This window comes from Emys orbicularis, chromosome 1 (genome assembly GCF_028017835.1).
Source record: "Emys orbicularis isolate rEmyOrb1 chromosome 1, rEmyOrb1.hap1, whole genome shotgun sequence".
NCBI lineage: Eukaryota > Metazoa > Chordata > Testudines > Emydidae > Emys > Emys orbicularis.
Genome location: NC_088683.1, coordinates 194,507,063 through 194,522,617, shown reverse-complemented (window position 1 = coordinate 194,522,617; position 15,555 = coordinate 194,507,063).

Genomic DNA, 15,555 nt, shown 5'->3' with positions numbered 1-15,555 from the left:
CGCGGCCAGTGGGGGCCACGATCGGCTGAACCTGCCGCGTCAGTAGGTAAATAAAACTGGCCCGGCCCGGCAGGGTGCTTACCCTGGCGAGCCGCGTGCCAAACGTTGCCGACCCCTGCATTAGAAAAATACATCAAATGAACAATCTTCTCAGCAGAATTTTTTTTAAATATATTTAATTGCAAACTATGAATACGTACATTGTAGGTACTATGGCAAATCAAATCTGTTGTCATGACCTTGCTTTAATAAAATATTACTGCTCAAATCAGGTTTCATTTACAGCATTTTTAAGTCAGTTGTAACTCCTCTGAGATCAATTGAATTATACCAGAGAAACACTAGTCACAATAAAAACAGAAAACAATTAAAGGCAGAAGAGATCTATTAGGACACTGTAGTAAATGAGGCCCTAAAATTAGGAGTTATTACTATTAATTAATTACCAAGGCATTCAGGTTTTTTTTGTTTTTTTTTTAGAAAAGATAGAATTGAGGGCCAAGAGAATAAAACCATTGGTCTAATAGCTAGATTTCTTCAATAACCTGAGAAAACTGCGTTGTTGCAGCCTTTCATGAGTTGTTGCAGCTTAAAGAGACTTCCCCTTTTTCCCTGCCTCTGAATAAGTAAATGAATTAAAAATCACATTAAATTAAAATCAAAATATTAAGAGATTATATGATTACCAGATAGTGTAGTAGAATAGGGAACTTTATGATATTATAAGTAAAATGTGTTTAAAAAGGGAAGTCAACGATAAGTAATACAGTTTCAGGCAAAATTTTTGTAAACTTAAATGACAGGATTTATTTACCTCATGAGCAATCCTGTTAGGGAAAGAAAGGGATTGCATTCATACCAATTTATTTTAATTTAAGTGATAAAGAGAAGTAAAGCTAATGTTTGAAATCAACCATTCTTATGCTAACAAGTTAGTGAAATGCACGTCTGTGATGAGAGAGGCAGAATATAAAAGGAATTGAAACCAAATAGCATGTTTATGAAGACACTTGACCACAGAGTGGAACAATCAGAAATGTAACTGTTTGGTTAATAATGAACACACTAAGCTCTGTCATACCTACAAGTCCCTCCATTGTTATTAAAACTAGAAGAATAGAAATAGAAGACTTGTACTGTATAGCTGTTCCAGACTGCTGGAGAACCAGACTTCTTGATGCAAATTTTCCATAAATTGGAGTCATTCTGAAGACCCTGGGAGAAAAAAATTCAATACAGGCTACCATTTTTGTTTTGTTTTGTATTTTTCATCAAACATATCTCAAAGGAATGTAATGCAATGGACTACATCAAAATAACAAAAGAGCATATCTGGATTAAACTTAACACAGGAAGGGCAACAAGTTAATGCAGCACTACATCCTTATATTTCTCTGTAATGTCTACATACTGCAGTACAAGTGGTAAACAACATCATGGACTTTTCAGAGAGCCCTACAAAACTTTGGGATGAATGAAGGAGGAGTGGGTGTTAGTGTTCATTCAGAATTTCCTTGCTTACATCAGTTTAAGGATTTTAACATCCTGGATTTTGTTTTGTTTCTAATATAATAGGAGATTTGGTGATTTATCTGAGAATCAGCCCGATTAAGGAAAGAGTCTATGTGATTCTAGAACAAAAGCACTGTTCTTAGGGTTCTCTCACTGACAAAGCCTACCCAGTGTGAAAAATTATAAAAACAAAACAAACATCAGTCTGAGATTCCTGACTAGGCTGGTTGGCTGGTGTGTTCCATGTTCTAGTCTACATAATCTAGTCAAGAGGTTCTCAAAGTGAGGTCTGTGGATCACTAGTGGTTTGCAGGGAGCTAGTCGGTCACATTGTTCCTCCTCATTTTTTCCCTGCTGTATTGCTGCTTAAACATTTCTTTTCCACTCGATCAATTGCATAACATCTTGTTAGCAACTACAGCAATTACAAATGGGAGGGGAGATTGACCTCAGAAGGTATCATACATCTATGAAGTGACACATGGCCCTACAGAGAGTGAGGAGGGCATACGTCAGAAGTTTTAAAGGAAGGAGTGCCAGTACATCCAGAGATCTAAGTGAAAGGAGGCCAACAAAATCAATCTAATTTTTATGTTGTTTTAAGGTGATGTGTTATAGGAATTTTTCAAAACGTTTATATTAAAGTGTGGTTGACACTATAGAGTGTATCTTGTGGACCACATGCTACAACTCCTGTTAAGGCCATCTGTCTTTCCCAGTACAACTATAATCCTTCCAACAATAACGCTCATACACTACTTTGTTCAATCATTAGTTTACTAATTTTTACAAACACTTCTCTGAGGTAGCTCAGATATTATGGTGATGAGTGTGGTATAAATGCCTAGATAGATGGGAGAAAGGTAAGGATTATGAACCCTTTGTGCAGATGGGAAAGTCAAAGTAAAAGGTACAGTGAATTTTAACTAACACCACAGACCGTGTCAATCTGGAGCCAGAATTTGGTACCAATGTCTTCTTTTCATTCCCACTTGAGAGAGAGCTGTATTTAAAGTGAGATAACCTATGTTATATCTCTTGGGTCCTGGGCTCTATAATATTTCTTCCTGCTTCTCTACAACAAATAATGTTAGTCTCTCACAGTAGTAAAATACCATTAAAAAACATAATCTATAGTGTACACCTAGATGATTTTGCTTTTAATTTAGAATTCCACATGCACCAAAACTTGATATGAAGTAAAAGTCAAATTTCAGAATAAAGTATTTTGTGATTCATTTAATATCAGCAAATGTTTAGTTACGTAAAGTAATTTAATGAAAAAAAGTTATATTTTTCCATACTATGGTTTTTGTTTGTTTGTTTGTTTTGAAGAACAAAAAAAGTGCCTGCAGTTTCATGTGTTTATCATTAATTTCAATGGGAAACACATTAATGCTTTCTAGTGTAGAATTTGGACCCAATTATCTAACCTTTGAGGGCACAAATTGTACCATATTCCAACATGTAAGGGGCCAAATCCTCACTTGGTTTAAATCAGAATGGTTCCATTAAAATCAGGGAGCAATACCAATAGTTGAGGATTTGGTTTTATTTTCTTTAGACATCTCAGTTACATACGTCAATTAAATAAATAAAGTCTTTTTCTCCAGGTTGACTCGAAATTATAGGAGTAGCTAGTAAGAATAACGCTGTAGTATTCTTATGGCTATCATCATTGCTGTCTGTAGCACTGAGCCAAGGTTTGTTCCTGCAGCAGTGAGGCAAAACTCCATTAGATTTCATCTGGAGTTCGGTCTGGAAAAGGAATGGAGGCTTGGACTCTTTAGGATTACACACACTATTCTTCAGTTCTCTTTGAAACACCACCTGTAATATTTCTGGATTTGAACTCTCATGCATAAATATTTTCAAAAAGTCCCTAGAATACTATGAAAAACTGGCAAATGGAACCATCTCCATTCTTTCTTTTTAGTCCGTAAGAGGCCATATAGTTTATAAAAAACAATTCTTACTGTACTGCACTTCTGCATGAAGAGTTTCCCTGAGAATACACTGCTCTGTTATAAATCTAAACTTTAACTGCAGTGTCATCATCTTCCTTTGTGTTCTGATGGATTTATAGTTCCCACTGTGAAAGTGAACCAAACCATGCAAAGCTAATACAACCAGGTGGAATAACACTCTGATACAGGACAAATGAAAGACACCCAAGCTTCCCTATGTGTTTCATCAAGTATGTGAAGATGATCTTTTCCAATGAGAAAGTACCATATGGCATTGAACAAGGAAAATAATCTATTTACAAAGAGGAAATATGTACTGCCTAAAATTAATGTGCAGAAGCATTACTACAGTGAAGCAGGTATGCATTCATTTGTTTTCATATTACCATTTAACCCTTTTTTGGCTTCTCCCAGTTAGTTAAAATTCTAATGCTCTAATAAGAGAGATTACCATAAGGTGTAACATTCCACGTATATTTCAAAATAATAAAATACATACTCCTAGCTACTTTACAAACTACATTTATGAACTGTGTATAGTATGGAAATAAAGAGTTGGTCAGGAAATGGGTCCCACACCTTCCCACCAAATAAAAATTGTTAATATTTGGTGAATCAAATTAAATCCAAAAATATTGATTTGCAATACTACACAGTGCCTCATAGCAGGTGCCTCATTGGTCGGGCACCACAGTTTCCCCTGCTGCAGAACCACTGCAGTACACCAGGGGAAATGTAGCCCAGCTAGGGAACCTAGCCAATAGAGAGAAATAGAGAATAAAACACTCCAATTATAAATCCCATTAAGGACTATGGCAGCAAAATGATGGTTTGTAAAGGTATGAGAGCATGAATTAAATTGGGGGTGGAAAGGTAGTGGTACTCTTCCAAACCCACTTGACATTTCATAATAAGACACTGTTCTTTGTAGATATTCCAAACTGTGTGTTTTCTTTGGGCTTGGCTCCCCTCACCAATAAATTGGATCCAATTAAAGTAGTGAATACACATAGGAAAAAATCTCAGACATTCTAACTTTAAATTGTATGTTATGAGTAGTATATTTAAATGTAGTCTCAGATGCCCTCCTCAGTTCCTTTGGATTGGCTACTGCTTAATCAGGGAGAAAAATAATACATAGCATCATAGAAGATTAGGGTTGGAAGAGCAGGGCCGGCTCCAGGTTTTTTGCCGCCCCAAGCAAAAAAAAAAAAAAAAAAAAAAGCCGGAGTGCCGCCGCCGAAACAAAGCAAAACAAAAAAAGGGCCGGAGTGCTGCCCCAAAGGGCCGGAATGCCGCCCCTTGAAAAGTGCTGCCCCAAGCACATGCTTGGGACGCTGGTGCCTAGAGCCAGCCCTGTGGAAGAGACCTCAGGAGGTCATCTAGTCCAACCTCTTGCTCAAAGCAGGACCAACACCAACCAAATCATCTCAGCCAGGGCTTTGTCAAGCCGGGCCTTAAAAACCTCTCAGGATGGAGTTTCCACCACCTCCCTAGGTAACCCGTTCCAGTGCTTCACCACCCTCCTAGTGAAACAGTGTTTCCTAAAATCCAATCTAGACCTCCCCCACTGCCACTTGAGACCATTGCTCCTTGTTCTGTCATCTGCCACTACTGAGAACAGCCTCGCTCCATCCTCTATGGAGCCACCCCTTCAGGTAGTTGAAGGCTGCTATCAAATCCCCCCTCACTCTTCTCTTCTGCAGACTGAACAAGCCCAGTTCCCTCAGCTTCTCCTCATAAGTCATGTGCCCCAGTTCCCTGATCATTTTCGTTGCAATTTGTCTACATCCTTTCTGTAGTGGGGGTCCAGATACTCCAGATGTGGCCTCACCAGTGCCGAATAGAGGGGAATAATCACTTCCCTCAATCTGCTGGCAATGCTCCTACTAATGCAGCCCAATATGCCATTAGCCTTCGTGGCAACAAGGGCACAGTGCTGACTCATATCCAGCTTCTCTTCCACTATAATCCTCAGGTCCTTTTCTGGAGAACCGCTGCTCAGCAGGTCAGTCCCCAGCCTGTAGCGGTGCATGGGATTCTTCCATCCTAAGTTCAAGACTCTGCACTTGTTCTTGTTGAACCTCATCAGATTTCTTTTGGCCCAATCCTCCAATTTGTCTAGGTCACTCTGGATCCTATCCCTACCCTCCAGCATATCTACCTCCCCCCCAGCTTAGTATCATCTGCGAACTTGCTGAGGGTGCAATCCATCCCATCATCCAGATCATTAATAAAGATGTTGAACAAAACTGGCCCTAGGACCGACCCCAGCCTCATTCATTAGCCACCTTCTAAGACTTGCCCTGACACCAAAAGTCTTGGGTCTTCCGAAAGGGTGGAATCTTTAGATACACAACGCAGACCTCTGCCACTTGAGCTAACAGAGTAATTGATAGCAGCACTAGGTTGCAATCCTCTATGCAGACAAGCACTAGAGAGGGAGGAGAGACACACTCTGCCAATGGGTTTTACAGATATTTGCTCACAGCAGAGGAAGGGTGAGACTCAGGAATCTCAGGTTCCATTCCAGGCTCAGCAGGGGAGTGTGCTCCAGAGGGGGTGGGGGGGAGTGACACAGGACTCTTTTGCCCATTGCCAACCCCTTCCCCCGCCCCAAGTTTAATGCCTCTACCCCTTCTCCAATCTATCCCTGACCCAGTCCTGTCTCTTTCCCACTTCTGACTCCTCATCCCAGCACCATTCTCCTTACTTACCCACCCTGGTCTCCACTCCTTAGGCTTCCAGTCCTAGTCTTCTCCCCAGCTTCTAAACTTAATATAATTCTCCCCACTAACCTCTAGTTGTCAAACCCCACTCCCACCCAACCAGTCCCCATCTCCTCTGTCCCTTCTCATAGCCCCTAGCCCCCGTCTACTTCCTCAGCCAGTCCAGTCTCCCCTCTCCAGGCCCAGTCTCCCTCACTAGCCTCCTTGTCTCAATCTATTCCCCCCACCTCTATGCACTTCTTTAATCTGGCTCTTGTCCTCTCTGCATTCAAATTAGGCAGCTTCCACTGCCATGCTGACTGGGCAGTAGAAGGGGTGCAGAGCAGAATACCTGCTATTCTGGTACATGGACCTGGAATGACCTGCAGAAGCCGGGAACCCTGGGCTGAAGCATGCCCAGTGAGAAACAAATCTTGGGGAAATTTAGCTACAGGGATCTAGCAAGTCTCTACCTGAGCTTGTGTGAACTGTGATTTTTCAGAGGCTTATAATGTGGCCAAATCTGGGAAGATTTTCATGGGAACAACCAAAGCACTTCTCTGACAGAAAGGACACCCCTGCCAAATTTCAAGTTCCTGCTCCAAAGCATGGGGCCACTCAGGCTTCTCACAGAAAAGTTTGACAGTACATACTTGATATGGAAAAGTTTATCCCAAATGGTTTAAGTTTGGCTAATTTATGAGCAACTGAAAACAGGGTCTTATAAGAGGAAGTGCAGGGAACTCATAATACAGGTATGTAGGCTAATAATGCTGCATATACTGATGTTTAATGGGGGGGGGGAAGAGAGAGATAATGAGCATGTGCATTTTCATTTGAGGTGATGATGTTTGAAAGACAGGTGACAACTGAACAAATGATGAAAGGTAAAGAGGCAGTTTCTAGAGCTGTTGCCATAGAACAATGGTTCTCAACTGGGAGTATGTGTACCCCAGGGGGTACACAAAGGTCTTCCCGGGGGTACATTAACTCATCTAGATAGTTGCCTAGTTTTATAACAGGCTACATAAAAAGCACTAGCAAAGTCAGTACAAACTAAAATTTCATACAGAGAATGACTTGTTTATACTGCTTTAGATACTATACCCTGAAGTACAATATTTATATTCCAATTGATTTATTTGATAATTATATGATAAAAATGAGAAAGTCAGCAATTTTCCAGTAATAGTGGGCTGGGATACTTTTGTATTTTTATGTCTGATTCTGTAAGCAAGTAGCTTTTAAGTGAGGTGAAACTTGGGGGTACGCAAGACAAATCAGACTCCTGAAAGGGGTACAGTAGTCTTGGCATGTTGAGAGCCACTGCAATAGAGGATATAGCTGATCCATGAGAGTGAAAGATATGTCAGCAGACACAGAGGATAAGTAGGAAACAGGAATCCCATGAGCTAACGGAGGATGAGTAATTCAATCCAAATATATAAAATATTTTAAACCCTTTCAGTAACTAAATTTTATTATGAAGTGTTTTATAAAAGAATTTTAAGAACAAACTAACCTGAGGCTATCAGTGTATCACTGACTTCAGAGTAATAGTTTGGAAAGGTAATGAAGGTAAAGGTTATTATGTAGAAAGGGTTAAATTTTATCCCTGTGCCAGACCTCACAGGAAAGGAGCAAGATATGATTGTAGGACAATGCAACATAAAAGTCCAAATCCATTTTCAGTATGCTGCATGGGAATTGATGACACACTTTTGGATAGAAATAACAGGAGCTAAACCTAACCACCACCACCACCCCATGAACAATACTAAAATATAAATCTTTAATTTGTTTTCTTATCTCAATAATATTAGAGCAGTGTATTGGTCACTATGATTGTTGGTTTTGTTTTGCAAAGAAAACTGATTAATTTTATCACTTGCATATCATTTTTGTACTGGTTTCCTTGTTTAATTTATGAACAAAAACTGAGCAATTTAAGTATAATCGGGCCACTGAAACTAAAGTGATTTGTTTTACTTATAGTTTGAATAGCATTTTGCTAAAGAAAATTCATGCACTGCAAAGTTTCATAATTGCTGTATGTTTTTGAATATAAGGTTCAAGTTGCTTTGATAGGACTTCAGGCTGATATTCTGAAGAACTGCAACAAATCCAAACCTCTGATAAATTGAAAACCTTTTATATGAAAGAGTGCTGGAAGAAACTGGGAAAACAATAAATGAGGGTATATGGAGTCCTGTGAAAAATGAAAGGGCTTCTACAATGTGAGAGTATATTATATATTTTAAACACACTCTAAATACAAGAGATTACAACATTCTACATGATTCAAATGTTTTTTCTTGTTTTTAGTATATAAATACAGACACACCTTGTGCAGATTTCTCTCTATGCATGTTTTTCTGTGATTTTTATCTTGAAAATTAAGATTGTCTCTTCAAAAATCTGAAAGAAAAGAGAACCCGTTGTTGTTGTTTTTAAACACCACTTTTTCTTACAGCACTGATTCTCTATATTCTAGCTTCTCATCTTACATTTATGAGTGGCACCTGGGTGTATCTCAGAAAATCCATCACTGTGTGAGTGCTCAATTTCAATAGCAAACTTTTCAAGATACACAGCAGCATAGGCTGCACATTTGTGGTGATCTTCTAATCCATCAGTTTCCAAACGTTAGCAACCCCAGGACCCCAATTTTGATTTAAAATTTTATTGCGGATCCACAACCCTTCACTCAGCACCAGGCCCAGCCCCCTTTCTATCCCCTCCCCCAAGACCTCCATCCCCCAACCTCTACCTGCCTCCTCTTCCCTGCCTCTTTCCACCCCTTCCCCCTAGAGCGTCCCGTCCACACTCACCCCCCCCCGAAGAACCTCCTGCACGCTACTGAACAGATGTTCAGCAGCATGCAGGAGGCACTGGGAGGGAGGGGGAGGACTTGCAGGAGGAGGAGGAATTGATCGGCAGGGCTGGCGGATCCCCTGGAGTACCCCAGTTTCAGAAACACTGTTCTAATCTATTCTTCTTTTAATGTTAAATGCTTCTTTCTCACACGTATAGACAAAAATTCACCAAATTCATGCACAGTGTAAATCCACTGAGAATAAGGGAGTTACAACAAACGTAACATATTCTGAGGCTTTTAAAGAGACACACAACTACTTCTCAGTACATTATAGCTTAAAATATTCCTGTACAGCCTACCTTCCTTTTAGTATCAAGGGTGATAGACTGAGGCATTCATCCTTCATAGAATCAACTTCTTTTGCACTTGGTAACTTGGAACCATCTCTTCTGGAAAAGTAAACACGTCCAAGTTGGGCCCATTGTTACAGCAGCTAGTCTACTTGCTACTCCTAGTCAAGAGCAAGTGGAGTTATATAATACCTGAGTATTTGTGTGAGGTGCCTAATATGCCCTCCTAGGCAGATGAATGATGCCCAAATGATTACTTAAATAATTCTGGGATGGATATTTGGTAGCTTAATTATTTGGAAATTGAAACAGGTTTGAATTGATTAAAGTCACCATCCAAAATCAGAATCACAATATTAATCCCAGTCCATGCTAGGGAAATTATCACATAGAGTATACTACAGAAGAACCATTATAGAGCTGTAAATAAATAGAACAAAATAGTCTGAGTTTGGATTTTACAACTACCAATTAGTAATTTTTTGCAGGGGGTTGCAGCATCTTCAGGCTTTATCAGGGAGAAGCTGCAATGGAAGGCCCATACATTCAAAGACAGTCTCAAACTTAATGTATTAACAGGCAACAAACAGAAGGGAGATTGCAGAAGAATATTCTTTAAATTGCTATATTTGCAGAAACACCATAATATTGTTTCTTGGACAGATGTAATTTATGGTTTATTTGGGACCACATCTTGAAAAACAAACAAACAACCCACTCACCGGGGGGATTCTATTACCTTACAGAATATTTTACAGTGATAAGGGACACTGCTACAGTATATACAACGAGGAGTCCTTGTGGCACCTTAGAGACTAACAAATTTATTTGTATAAGCTTTCATGGAGTGAAAAAAAGTAGGCAGCTATAAATATACAGCACAAGAAAAGATGGGAGTTGCCTTACCAAGTGGGGGGTCAGTGCTAATGAGGCCAATTCAATTAGTGTGGATGTGGCCCATTCCCAACGGTTGACAAGAAGGTATGAGTATCAACAGAGGGAAAATTATTTTTTGTAGTGACCCAGCCACTCCCATTCTTTATTCAGGCCTAATTTTATGGTGTCAAGTTTGCAAATTAATTCCAGTTCTGCAGTTTCTCGTTGAAGTCTGTTTTTGAAGTTTTTTGGTGAAGAATGGCCACTTTTAAGTATTTATGTTTTTGCTGATACAGACTAACACAGCTACCCCTCTGAAACCTGCTACAGTATATGTCTTACATCAATACCTAAACGTCCCAGTTACGGATCAGAATTCCATTTTATTTTTCAGTGCACATGCAAGTAAGAGTGGCAGTAGCTACTAAGCTATTTCACTGTTGAGTGTTCCTTGAGACCCTGACTTTGGCCAGGTCTAAACTATAAACTTAAAAATGGAATAACTATGTCACTCAGTGATGTGAAAAATCCACACCCCAAGTGATTCAATTATTTTGACCTAAACCCTGATGTGGACAGTGCTATGTCGATGAGAACGCTTCTTCCGCCAACACAGCTACCGTCTTTCGCGGAAGTGGATTAACTATGTTGATGGGAGAAGCTCTCTAAGAGCCAAGCACCTCCTATTGACTTCATTGTAACACAAATAATACACAGTTAAGTCAGGCAACTCATTTTTGGTTATGCCTGTCTTGACCTTTACCACACACCCACTTTGTACACCAAGTTAACCAAATTTGAAGACAGTTATAATGGTATATATATAATGGCAACTTTTAATGGCAATCACTATATATATATATAATATATAATAGTGCTTGCCAACAGAAGTTATCAGTGTACAGTTATTATGGGTAAATGTAATCATTACCCAACTTCCCATCACTCCTCAAAACTCCTTTGTTGTATTGCCTACAAACAGCTTGACAACAGTTAGGCTGTCAGTGTGCTGAGACAACTGCTTATCATACTATCCAATTATGTCTCATTGTTTCTTTATACTTTATTCTTTATACTTCCATCTGCTGTCTAATGTCTTATACTTCCATTGTAAACTCCTGGGGCAGGAACCTTCTTTTGGTTCTGTGTTGGTACAGCACCTCACACAGTAGGTTCCCGAAGTAGTGCCTAGGGGTCCGGGGCACTGTGGTAATACAAATAATTAAATACTATTACCCTCTAATTAGGGGAGGAAATAATTATTTTACTTCCAATACAACTGTTTATAATAACAGATAGTAAAAACACTGAGTCTTCACTAGTGGCCATTACTGGGATCCTGCCACTTTAATAGAATTATAGCGAAATTAGATTTTGAAAAATCCTTGCCTAAGGACTTGGGAATATTCTGCTATTTTGTGACTCAAATAAGCTAAAACAAATAATTTAAACATTTTTACTATTGAAAAAAATTATCTCCAAAAATGAAAAGTCATGAGCAACTGTTGACTTTTTCAAAACTTTTATTACATGTGAAATTTGTGACTTTATTGGAAAAGTTATAGAAGATTTCCATTTACCAAAACCCCACTCCTCGGAGTCCTTTTCATAATGTTAAACACAAAGTTTGATTAAGACAGTTTTAAAAGATAAGAAATGTGTCCATTTTGAACCCTGCATCTTTCAAATTTTCCAGGAATTTAAAACAGAAAAATCTCAACTAGTTCTAAGGGTCCAAAAACTTTTTAAAAAGCTTGTCAAGCTCATGTGTCTAAGAATACGCTTAAATATTTATGAAGTAAAACAACAATTGGAATAAAATTAATAATTACTATATTTTGCATACATCCAGGAGGAAGAACAACAACACATAGAACAGATGTCAAAGTTACTCAGTTGACATGGGAACTTAATTGAGACAAAATGAATTGTGATTGGGGCCGCTCACTAACAGCTGACACCATAGGTAGGGCCCTACCAAATCCATGGTCCATCTTGGTCAATTTCACGGTCATGGGATTTGAAATTGTAGGGTCCTCACCCAAAAAGTAGTTGTGGAGGTTGCAAGGTTATTGTAGTGGGGATTGTGGTACTGCTACCCTTCTGTGCAGCTGCTGGCGGCGACATTACCTTCAGAGCTGGGCAGCTGGAGAGCGGCAGCTGCTGGCCAGCATCTCAGCTCTGAAGGCAGAGCCACCACCAGCAGCAATGCAGAAGTAAGAATGGCATGGTATGGTATTGCCACCCTTACTTCTGTGCTGCTGCCTGCAGAGCTGGGCCCTCAGTCAGCAACCACCACTCTCTGGCCATCCAGCTATAACCATAGTATAACTATAAAGCAGCACTCACTTCTCACCCTAGCAGCACTGGTAAGAACACTTTCATTAGCTTGGTGCTCCCACCTCAATATTTCCCACCACTCTTAAAGTTTAGCCACATACAATATTGCTTTCAGAAGAATTAACTTTGTTAGGGCAGGGAGGAACACACACACAAAAACACCACAAACAACAGTCTATGAATTTGGCAATGCATTAATTCCATACCTTCTTTCTTAGTCATCTCCCAGTCAAGAAAAATCAGCTCCCTGAAGTGCTACTGTAATGAGACTGGAGCCAGAGTCAAAGGATTCCTTTTCACTTTTATTGCAGCTTCTAACCCTAAACTGAGAGTAACAAAACACCTACAACAAAACAAAAGCAGCTACACACATTTGGTATCTGCAAGCAGTGGCATGGTACTATTTTTCTGGATGAAAAGTCTCATCTATACAAGGGATGGGCTAACATCTAAACACTCAGCAGTTCAGTTTGCTTCCAAGCCTGTGAGGCCTACATCACCACATTCCATCACCACTGCCTTCAAAAGCATGACTGAGCCTTCCCCGATGGAGTTCTCTCTCTTCTGGGGAAGTGTCATTTCCTTCCCTCAGAAAGCCCTAGTGACCTCTCTGCACAGCTTCCTGACAATGCTGCATGTGTAAAGCATTCCAGGTTCATAGACTTCCCCAGCTGAACAAATGGTTCTTCTTAGGAGCAGCAACACTCAAGATTTAAACTTAACAGTAGCAGACCCCAGCCAAAAGGCTGCCAAATCTCATCACCAGAGACAAGACAGGGATAAGAGAGAGAGAACCTATCCAAACCTCATAAACTGTTTTAGCACAGCCCAGGGTGTTGGCAAAGTTTGAGGTCACTTTTTATTTTAGCCTGGTCCTGCTAGTTATTATATTCTTAGTATTGAGGCTGGTTAATCAGTTGGACGCCAGGTCCAAACAGCACTTACGCATGTGCTTAAGTTTCATTGACTTCAGGTGCTTACAACTAAGCCCATGTGTGATAAATGAAGGTGGGGGGGGGGAGTGGCTCCCTTTTATGAACACCCAGAAAGCCAGTAGTTATAAAATCCCTCTTAGTAGCTGTTCTCTAATTGCTCTACCTGTAAAGCGTTAAAAAATCTCACTACTATGCATAGGTAAAAGGAAGCGAGGGGGCACCTGGCCAAAGAGCCATTGGGAAGGCTAGAACTTGTTAAAATTGAAACAACTACCCTTTTGTTTGTCTCTTCTTCTTCTCTGGGGGAGGGGAGGGGAGGCAGACAGGGCAGAGATATGCTGTAAGAGCTTGGGGCCAGGTATGAAAAAATCATTGGTATCATACCTAGAAACTACTCATTTAAAAATCCCAGCTATGTAAGTAGATCAGGAAATGTATAGGAAGTCGCGATTAGGTTTATTCCTTTTATTTTGTTATGGCTTGTGGATTCCTCTGTGCTAATCCCAGGTGCTTTTTGTTTTGCCTGTAACCTTTAAACTGGACCTCAAGAAAGCTATTATTGATGCTTAATTGTTGTAGTGTTTGTTTGTTTTTTTTAAATCTAGCAAATGCCCAAGTTCCCAGATGTATTTTCTTTCTTTTTTAGTATTAATAAAATTTACTCTTTTAAGAACAAAATTGGATTTTTGATTTTTGTGTCTTAAGAGGCTTGTGCACATGTTGTTTAGTTAGCAGGGGGCAACAGCTGATTTCTTTTTTTTTCTTCCTCGGCTCTTCCTTGGGGGGGGGGCGGAAAGGGCTTGAGGGTACCCCACAGGAAGGAATTCCCAAGTGTGCCTTCCTGGGTTCTCAAAGGGGTTCTGCACTTGGGTGGTGGCAGCATCTACCCATCCAAGGTCAGAGAGAAGCTGTAACCTTGGGAGTTTAATACAAGCCTGGAGTGGCCAGTTTTAATTTTTAGAATCCTTGCGGGCCCCCACCTTCTGCACTCGAAGTGCCAGAGTGGGGAATCAGCCTTGACACCATGTTTAAGTTCCATCCTGAATCGAGACTTTAATATGGATAGTCTCAACTGCAGTGAATGTGCATTCTAGATAAACAATGAAGAAGAGTCCACTCCAGCAGAAGACAATATCGGCACTGTGGAATAAATCAGCCGGTCCAAATGAAGCTTATAGGCTTTTGCTCACATAAATAACTGTGGTACCCTAGATACTAATGATACATTGATTTGTTATACTAAGGGAGACCTAGGTCATAAAAAATGAGTGATTGAAAGAAAATGACCTAAAGGGACACTGAAAAAGAGTTCATGAATGTTCCAACCAAATAGGGGCCTTTATGGGTTCCAATCACACACACATGCCCAGATAAGTGCACCTGCAAACACAATATTTGTGTAAGCATGAGTAATTATATGTGCAAACAGCTATTTGCAGATAGAAGCAGAAGAGGGAGGGTTTCTCCTGCCCAGTTGCATTAGTAGGAGTATGGGTTATTGCTTCCTGCCTCACCCTGAGAAAAGACTCATGCGAATTACAGAAAGCAGTCTATATGCAGTGGCAAGCCCACTGAAAACCTGCTGAGGGAATGGCCATGCAGTGCCCCAGAAGCTTATGGAGGAGAGAGTACCTTCCTCAAGAAAGGCAGCAGAGCTAATAACACCAACTTCCTCTATCCAAGAACTGATGCAAGGTTAAATTGACAGTATGTCTCTACTGCAATTATAAAACCGATAGCTGGCCCATGCCAACTGACTCAGGCTTGCAAGGCTCAGGCTAAGGTGTTGTTCAATTGTGGCGCAGATGTCCACACTTGGGCTGGAACCTGGGCTCTAGGACCCTGCAAGGTGGGAAAGTCCCAGAGCTCAGGCTGCAGCCTGAGTCTGAACGTCTACATGGCCATTAAACAGCCTCTTAGCCCAAGCACTGAGATCCTGAGTCAATTAGCATGAGCCAGTTGCTGGTGTCTAATTGCAGGGTAGACATACCCTGAGGGGCCCCACATTTTGTTGGATTCAGTTTATAAAAAAAATTAGCACTTATATAG